This window comes from Petaurus breviceps, unplaced genomic scaffold (assembly GCF_028583685.1).
Source record: "Petaurus breviceps papuanus isolate PSGF00001 unplaced genomic scaffold, PetGlider_PUasm1.0 79, whole genome shotgun sequence".
NCBI classification, from domain to species: Eukaryota; Metazoa; Chordata; class Mammalia; order Diprotodontia; family Petauridae; genus Petaurus; species Petaurus breviceps.
In genome coordinates, this window is record NW_027186523.1 from 13,931,572 (window position 1) to 13,941,038 (window position 9,467).

At 36.6% G+C, this 9,467-nt stretch overlaps 1 protein-coding gene across 40 annotated transcripts in view; it reads left to right on the top strand.

Annotated features, from left to right (window-relative positions):
• Window positions 1-7,831, top strand: part of LOC138175830 (CUGBP Elav-like family member 2) — a 696,702-nt gene extending 688,871 nt beyond the window's left edge. For all 40 annotated transcript variants that reach the window (XM_069106367.1, XM_069106368.1, XM_069106336.1 and 37 more), the window contains one exon: window positions 821-7,831. The gene's annotated coding sequence lies outside the window, so the exon portion shown is untranslated. The remainder of the gene's footprint in view (window positions 1-820) is intronic.
• Window positions 7,832-9,467: the final 1,636 nt, after the last annotated feature.

Below are 9,467 nucleotides of genomic sequence, written 5' to 3' on the forward strand. Positions count from 1 at the left end.
AGAACATGAGGTTTATTGGTCAAATTATTACACTGGTTGTCTTTATTTTACCATTGTTTTTTTATTTTAGTTTTTAGAAAGGATTAATGTAAAAAAGATTTAGAGGATCTGTTTCTTAAAGCTACAGGGTTTAAAAAAAATAAAATAAAAATGAGTGAAAATACTTGATGTTTCTTGACAGATAAATTTAATAATAATAAATACATAAATAAATACATAAATAAATAAAAAAGAAAGCCACAGGCCTGTAAATTTTATTTGTAAAAAAAGCATTTCTATTTTTCTACAAAATTTTTACTGCCTCAGAAATAATGGAAGTTATTTATTGCCTATTGTTAAATTATTGGATACCTAATGAGCAGTTCTCTGTGCTAGCTAGATCCTTTTGAAGTAGTCTCTAGAGTATTCGTGCCAGGAATGGGCTTTTTTTCACCGTTGAACCCTAGACCTAAAAGTTCATGCTTTCACCTCTTGTTGTTTGTATGTCTGGTTATTTTCTTTGTAGTTTCCATTATCTAGTTTAAAGTTCAGCTGTCTGACTTTCTCCTTATGTTAACATTTGTTGAAACTGGTCCCTTCCCCCTTCCCCTGCACCCCCAAACAACCGAATCCATCCCCTTTCTCGCTCTCTCTGGATGGATTCTCTTGGGGTTTCATTGTGCTGTGGACACAGATTGTAAGAAATGCAAATTATGTGAATGGCTCCTAGACTCCCTGAGTTAAGATTTGCATTAGTTTTCTCCCGCACCCATAAAAGTGATTTTGTTTCTGCTGCATAGATTTCTGTGTAACTTTTTACTCTTCCTTGTTTTTTCCCTAGACATCTTCATGCCCGTTAGTTCATCGTTTGCCTAGCATGTCCCTGTGGCGTCTCAAAAAAAAAAAGTTTCATCGTCCCGTCATTGTTTCTGATGTCTTTCTGACCTCACATCATATTTGGTTCTCCTACTGACCTTTGAAATTTGCATGTGACCTCATCTAGCTATGAATTCTGGGAAGTCAATGTGAAAAACATTGCTGCATTCATGCAAGACTGAAATTTATTATTAGACAAATTAATTCTAGAAGAAAAAAAAAAACCTGTGGCAAAGTGTTTCTTTCTTTCTTGATTTTTTTTTCTTTTCGTAAAAAAAAAAACCAGACTTGAAAGTATTATACAGGGATTGGCATTCTTCCCGGTCACTGGTAACAATAGCAATATGTGTCCAGGGACACAGAATGTTGGTTTCTAACAGACTACTTCCAAAAACAGTTTGAGAAAAAAAAAAACTGTCTGATTTTAAGTCTCTAGAGGTCTGTAATCGTTTTTACATTTTTCAGGCAGTGTAAAGTTTTTTGATAAGGCCATTTTAGGTGGCTCACTTTCTCATTAAGATATATATATATAGAACCACTTTTTGTAGATTAGTATAAGAAAATATTTACCCTGTTTTGGGGCAAATGCTACCTATTTGTGTCACCTTTTGCTGAACTGACTCACAGTTAGACAATCCATGGTTTAATGCACATGAAATTACCTATATTTTATACTGTTCCAATGTACAGGAGAAAGGTTACTGTAAACTGTGTTACGTTGGTGCTCCCGTGAATTAAGTTGTGGTTTCATCATGAGTCTTATGGTCTTAAGTGTTCTATGTTGATAAGACAAGTTTAAAAATTTGGTTTACTTGAACAAAACAAAAAAAAAAGAGTTTCAAAAAAAATTGTTTGCTTAAAAAAAATTTCATGTGAGGAAAAAAAAAAACCTATTCCAGAATAAGTTTTGTGTTGGCTTGTGAAGCATTGATGTCATTTTTTTATTGTGGACAATTTAGGTGTGTTTGTGTTCAGCAAAATGTGATCTGTTTTTTTTCTTTTAAAGAAAAAAAAAACAGTGAAAATATATAGTGCCAAATTCCAAAGGTACTTCCTTCCTAGAGCTTCAGTGTGTTTCTTGTGAGAAGTAATTTGATAACATGGGTATTTTATTATGTGTTTTGTATAAATCCCTAATATTAAAAAAAGAGGTTAAAAAGTTTGTTAACTTGCTATCCTGTGGTCTTGTTGCCTGAAATTGTTATTGTTTGTTATTTCTCTTTGATGTTTTTTGTAAGACATTGTATAAGTGCCCATGTCTCACTTTTTTAACCACTCTGCACATCAATGCTGTGAAGGCAAACCTCACAATGTATTTTCTTCATAATATTATGGAAACCTCTAAGGTGAGAAAGTTTTGAACTTTTAACCCTTTCTACCCAGAGCTGTCTGGAAAGTTGGTACCTTTGATACATCCACCATTTATTGTTGGGTTTGTTTGGGGGTGTTTCTGTTGGGTCATTTCCTCCTCCTGCCATTTCCCCCTCCCCCCATATACTTAATTTTTTTGTGGGGGTTTTGATTTGATTTTGTTTGTTTGTTTGTTTTTTAAACATGGTTGAAATCTACGAGAAGGAAAAAAAATGCACAGGGCAGATCTGAAGGGTAAAACCAATAGTAGTATTTAACCACTCTCCAAAATTCCCCACCCCCTTCATTTTTTTTCCTTTCACTTTTAAGGACTTTTTAAAAAATCTTCTCAGAGAGCTCTAAATGTGCTGCTGTAACTTGCTGTTCAGTATTAAATAACAACAGTTTCTTACTGATTCTCTCCTCCCCTAGTCCCATTCCTTCAAGAAAATGGTGAATTTTAGCACCTAATGATATTTTTTTTTTCCAATTTGCTTTTGAAATCAAGTGTGGTTGTGCATTCTGGCCGAGAACTTTTTAATGTGCACTGCAATGTAAACTACTTTTTAAACAAACATTTCCTGGATAACGTTTACAATCGGCCATTGTGCTGGGGATTGTCTGAGCCCTCTGGGTCTGGCCTCTACGTTCAGAGTACCCAGAATTTGAAACTGGTAGCCCTTTCACTGCCTTTCTGATGTTAGTTTGTTGGACTAAGTGCATCTGAGGAGACTGTACAAGCAGAACTCACTTCTCATTACTGACACACACAGAAAAAGAAAAAAATTGCCAACCAAATACCCATCAGCATTAATTACCTGCTGCCGTTTTTCTAAAGTGCCATATTTCTTTTTATAAAATCAAACACAGACATCATAAGGTCTTGACAGACTGAAGGCCGTAACAACCACCAAATGCAAAGCCCTTTCTGAACAAACATAAAACAGGTCATTGGCATCTTCTCTGTGGCTGGGTACAATTGCTGGTGACCTTCCTCTCTCCCCTCTCTGACTCACTCACCCTTTTCAGTTTAATGTGTATGGATTGTGATAGCCCTGAGGTGGAAAGGACTAGCCTCTCATGATGCAAAAAAGAAAAAAAAAGAAAAAAAACAGAAAAAAACAACAGAAAAAAAAGAAAAAAGTTTCCTTCTTATAGCACATGCACTTATGATGAAATGATTTTTATTATCCTCACACGTGTTTACTACTGCTGGGGCCTTCCTTCATCCTTTGAGGGCTATTTGTACTTCCTGCAGCAATCTGCTTAATAACAAAACAGATCGCACATATGTCTCTCATATATATCTATATACGGGGTGTGTGTATATACATATATATAAACACAAGAGAAATTCATTTGAATCTTAGACTGTTTCACTCAGAATCTTCTCATATGTCAACCACATAAATTTCCAAAGGTTTTTTTTTTTTCCAATTCCTTCAGCAAAAACTACCTTCCCTGTCCCCTTTTAGCCCCTCTCCCAACCTTCCTCTCGCCCAGAGTGGACTGAGCACTATTCAGGAGAAAGTTGAGGGTGAGCACTTTTAGTTGAGCATTTATTATTTTGCAGGCAACCAAGATATGGTAGGTTTGGTGGAAATGTCTGTCCCCCTCCCCCTTTTATTTGTATGTGTTGTCTTTGTTAAGCAAGTTATCCCTCCTAAGTGAGAAATCGTCCTCCGGTTTACTTTGACTCAGAATATCAAAAGGAAAAGCTGCAAGGGTGCAAAGGGCCTATGCCAGAAGGAAAACAAAACAAAACAAAACAGGGAAATTGCTTTTTTTTTAATAAAAAATTAAATGTAGAGAATAGTACTTTTTAAATTAAATCCGAGACTTGCAATGAAATGGCAATCCTCAAAGGCATAAATAAGTTCATCTTTCTTTCACCATAGGGGTTATAGTTCTTTGGCTTGTGCTACTCTGGAACCATTTTACTGTTTCTGTTTTTATTATCTTAAGTGCTAATTAACAAGAAGAAGAAAAAAAAACCTGTAGTTTCATTACCTTTTTGGATAATGTCATACAAAAAAAATTGTATTTGTGTTTTTTTTGTGCTGTGAAAAATTGTTGTTTGTAGATTAATAATATGATCATTTTGTTTAGAATTACAAAAATAGTTTTTTAAGTATTGTCTGAGAAAAGCCAAAGTTAATGCAACCTAGTGGAAACTGTAAGAACATTTGAGTATTGTTTCTGTTTTATTGATGCATTTGGATTTTGTTGTTTGATGGAATTTGAGCCAAAAAAAAAAATGCAGGCTTTCCTATTTCTACAACTGATTGTACTTATGCATTTTGTACCAGTGGAACTTTTTATACTGGAGATTAAAAAAAAAAAAGGAAACTTTTGTGGCTTACTCTAGTGGGCCCCCTGACCATGACTGATTTCGAGTTTGATTTCTGGTTGGTAGGAAGAAAGTTGGTTTTCTTTTGAGAATTAAAAACTTTGGCTTGCTTTCTTTTTTTCCCTTTGCTTATATCTAGCGTTAGAATTTTGTCTTTTAAAAAGCGGTAAGTTTCACTTTTTATTCTGTATTGTGCAGTTACACAATAAGGTAATTAGAATTAGGAGTACTCAGTCACTTTAAGTGGATAAATGTATCAGTTAAAACTTTAGGGGTTTGCTTTTTTGCTGTTTAGATCAAAGTTTTTTCTGATTCTTCTGTCCTCATTGTGAACATAACCGTGTAGTTGAAACAGTCAAACTTATTTTTGTAACGTATGTTATTGTGTGATGCAGTTTTTTGCTTCTGTCTCCAATATTAAACCATTTTCCTAATACTTGTCTCTCTCTGCGTGTTGTATTGTTGGTGGTCATTATATGTTGGTAATACATCTGCACACCTCACTGTTTCACGTCCCTGTTTTTTTTCTATTTGTTGTGTATAAAAGATACAGTCGATTCCACCTAAGTGAATATCTGATTTTGGGAAAAGGAGGAACTGTGCACTTTAGCTTTCCTCGGTTTATTTCTGTGCCACAGCCCATTTCAGCTTCTGGGCATAGACTTGTTATTTTTTTTCTTTATCAACAGTCGGTCTCTGGGTTCACTTAAGTAACTACCTACAGAGTTATATTTGCCAAGGCCATTGTCAGTCATTTGATTACAGAAGCTCATTCTCATATATTCTCTCTCTTACCTCCTTTCTTCCTTTCTCTCCCTTTTGCTTCCTCTTTCTCTCCTTTTCTCCCTCTCTTACCTTCTTTCTTCCTCCCTCTTTCCTCTCCCCCCCCCCCCTTTGGTCTTTCCCTGTTGTGCAAACACAAGCTATCACAACATGTAGAAAGTCAGTCTCTGATGTCAAGTGAATTCAACTGCGAAATGGGAAACAGCACCTATCAGTGCTAAAAAGGCATAACAATATGCTTATAGAAAATCAGAGCTAAAAAGGGCCTGAGAGATCTAGTCCAGCCCCCTTTCCCCTCTGCCTAGGTAAGGAGCCTGAGCCCTGCCTGACACCAGAGAGTGATCTGAACCCAGATCTTCTGACTCAAGCCTAGTGGGGTTTTTTTCCATATTACATCTCCTGCTCTACCTGATAGTTCTTTGTAAAACTTTAGAAAACTTGAGAGAAGAGAAAGAGCAGCCCTGATATTTTTTCTAATTATACACTAGTCTATTGGCATATGAGAGTCAACTTTTTTTTTTTTTTTAGGAACTCATAACATTTTAAATAGAAGTGAGAGACCTGAGGGTGAATGTGGGGGTTGGGGAGGAAGCTCACTAGGTGAGCAAGAGACATGCATATATATGTATAAATACACAAATATGTATGTATATTCATATAAGAAATGTAGGTGTTGCCAATCCATCAATCAGTAGATAGATATAAAAATATTTTTTTTAAGAAGGGAACAGCTTTAGTTACTAAGGCTAATGGAAGACAATCTTACTCTGTACTCAAACTATTTTGATTTAAAAGGGATCGAGTTGGTCATACTCATCACTGAATATGATGAAGTCCAAAGGAAATTTTGAAAGTATAATAAAAACACATTCTTTTTTTTTCTCCCTCCCCCCACCCCAACACACACATTTCTATAACTGGTGTCAGATATAGTTGTTTACAGTGTCACACCCTGACTAACAGAGATCTAAAGCTTTAAACAGCTTCCTTTCCACCCCTTGCCTCTCCCAAAACCCAATCAAAACTCACTCAAGAGTGCTCTCTGGAACTTAAGCCACAAACCCCACCTCCCATTCTCTCTCCATCTCTTAATGCTCAGGAATCTGATCGTTTTTTTTCAAAGTGCTCTTAAGAGGTTCCATCAATGCTAGTCCCTCTCGCATCTCTCTCCTTCCAATTTCTCTGACGCACAATCTCTGGCGGAAGCTAGCCTACTCCTAATGCCCAGAACCCACTGCCAACGAGATGAATCCCTCCACAGCCCTCAGACCTCAGCTGCTCTGTGGGGCCCAGGACAGGGAACCATTTTAACATTCTCCAGCAGTTCAAAGGTTGAGGGCCCTGGTGGAGTGGGGAAAGGAGGCTTCTTTCTATAAGCCTAACACACCCCAATGGGCCATTGCCTTCTGCCAGCTCTAAACCAGCTCAGCTGGGAGCTAACCACTAGACTTCAGATTTCTAGGCAAAGCTTCTGCTTTTAATCTTACTATGGCTTTCAGAAGCCCTTACAAGTTCTATAAAGATCCACTGCCTATGTTAGCAAGGAAGGGATGACTGAGTATGTGATTTTTACCTTATTTTATTTTTTTAGATAATTTTCTTTCAAGATGCAGCTTTAAAAATAAAAGATCTACTATCTGCCAACATACAAAGAAAAAGATTCTGTGCTAGACTTTTTTTAAAAAGCCAGTTCATTTAAAAATAACTTCTCCACAAAAGGGGAAGGAAAAGTTAGTTCCCTAAAGTGCTGATGGTTGTATAAAGTCCTTGCTTTAAATTCTTTTTTTTTTAACTTCAATTATGTAAAACACCTTTGTGGTGTAAACAAAATGTTTCTTTGTTCGCTGTGCGTGGACCATCTTGGGAAATGATAGAGTTGTCACCAGACTTACCTTGCCGATAGAAATTATGTCTGCCCAGTCCCCAGCCATTAAACTTGATCCAAGGAGCTGGTGACTGTTAGCTCACAGGCTAGGAAAACAGTCAACACGAATGTACTGTGAATCGTTCCTGATAAGTGAATAAAACATTGTGACCAAACAATCAGCTTATTCACTTATCAGGAATCGACTGTTCTGCTAATTCGCTAACTGTTTTTGTTCTCATCTCTGTTGTAGTTCACTATTTTTGCTGTGTTCTGTTCTTACTCTCATGCGCTAGCAAAATCACTAGGAATATATCTTCGTGTGACCATGAAACGTTATATCGAGTGAAAATGATATCTTAACAAAATCTATGCACTTGCTATCAGGAACACAATACTGGATGTGTCTTATATATATTGAACTATATAGTACTCGATTTCTTAAATAAAGCTTAAGAAAGGACTCTGTTGTCTGTAAAATTAATGTGAAGATTTTTTTAAAAAACAATGTTTCTAGAGATTGTTTTGTGTTAAATCCTTGGGGATGCAGAGTTTACATTTTTTTCTTTGAATTTACATGTATCTGTGGCTTTATGGCTCAATCCTCAATAAATTGGCTTTGGAAACAAGATGGAGTGAGGGAGCTTTCTCCTACTGCTTTGTAGCAAGATATAGCTGGAAAGCCATCCCCTTATTAGTGTGAACAGTGTGTCTCTGTCCAAAGCAAGAGATATCACTTCTGCAAATACCAGAACAAAGTAATTCCTAGACTTACAAAGAACCACTTGAAAGTATCAGAATTTTGCCCTAACCTAGAAAAATCCAGCTGTGTTTCTGAATATGATCCCTTTGGGGGTGGATGAAGAAGGGAAAAAAGAAGTTTCTAGAATAATGCTGGTTTACGTCAGTGCCCAGCCAAAGTGAGGTGAAACTCTAAAAGTGTAGTCAGCTGGAGAGCTATGCTTGTTTTATTCAGAATTGCAAAATGAGAGAAAGAGAGAGAAATGGTATTTGATCATTCAGGATGAGAAGGGTAAATTTTCAAAGCACCAGTAAAAGAGGCACCCCATGACATTTGCTAAGCTTAAATGGAAGGCCTGCTGCTTGGACCTTTCAGAGTTTTTGGGGGTTTTTTTCAAAATTTTTCCCATAGGGCATTAGTTTGTACAGAACAATGTTTATGTTTAAAAAAAAATTCTCAATGTTTGATTCCAAGGAAAATTCCTAGACTTTCTCCACTTAGGGGCTGAATTATAGCCAGACATTCTAAGCCTTCATTCAACCAAACCTCAGGGACTTGTGCTAATGGCAGACAAGGAGAGCATGGATAATGAAAATTGACAGATAATCCAAAATCTTCTCACTGATGAGTCCAACAAAAAACTTGCCTCTCACGTGTCTTTGGGTAGGGTTAAAAGACTAAATGGCAAAAAGGAAATGGAATCTGTATAACTGAATAATCCTAGATAATAGAAAATTGACTACAGAGAGAGGAATTGAATCCCCTTTCACCAGAGAACTTTATAAACAAGTGCTCCCATTTTATGGAGAATGAAATCTAGATATTACTCAGTGCAAGACCTAGAAAACTTGATAAAAACAAATAATTCTAGAATCTAGCTGCCTACAACCCTAACTTCATAATCTCTCTCACAAAAGCTAGCATATTATTCTCTGAGTAACACATTTTGGGGTTGTAGTCAGAACCCTCAGGTTTAAATAGAAAGCTATAAACCCAAAAGCCCTGAGGGGCTTTCTATCGATTCATCTCTAGCCTCACAAATAATACTAAGTATAGGATCAATTCAGAGCTATTGAGATGGCCTTCAGCATTTAAGGTGACTAGTCTTTAAGATTCCTGAAGAAGATGTTAAAGTAATCCCTGTTTTCTTGAACTGGAGACCCAATTCTAAGTGCATTTTGAAATATATATTAACTCCTCAAGATTAAAAAGCACCTTAGACTCCATACTGATATCTCACTACACATATATATCACTTCCATCATCTCTGATTCATATCTCAGCTGGGAGAGATCCAATGTCACTCACTGTCCTTCATTACTGTGACTGCTTTGTCAATAAGCTCTAATCTTATCTCCTTCACACATACCCCAAAAGGTCCAGAAATGAACATCTCCAGTGTTCTCTTTCCTTCCTACCTGCCTTCTCTGTCTCTGTCTCTGTCTCTCTCTCTCTCTGTCTCTCTGTCTCTGTCTCTCTCTCTCTATCTCTCTCTGTCTCTGTCTCTCTCTCTCTGTCTCTGT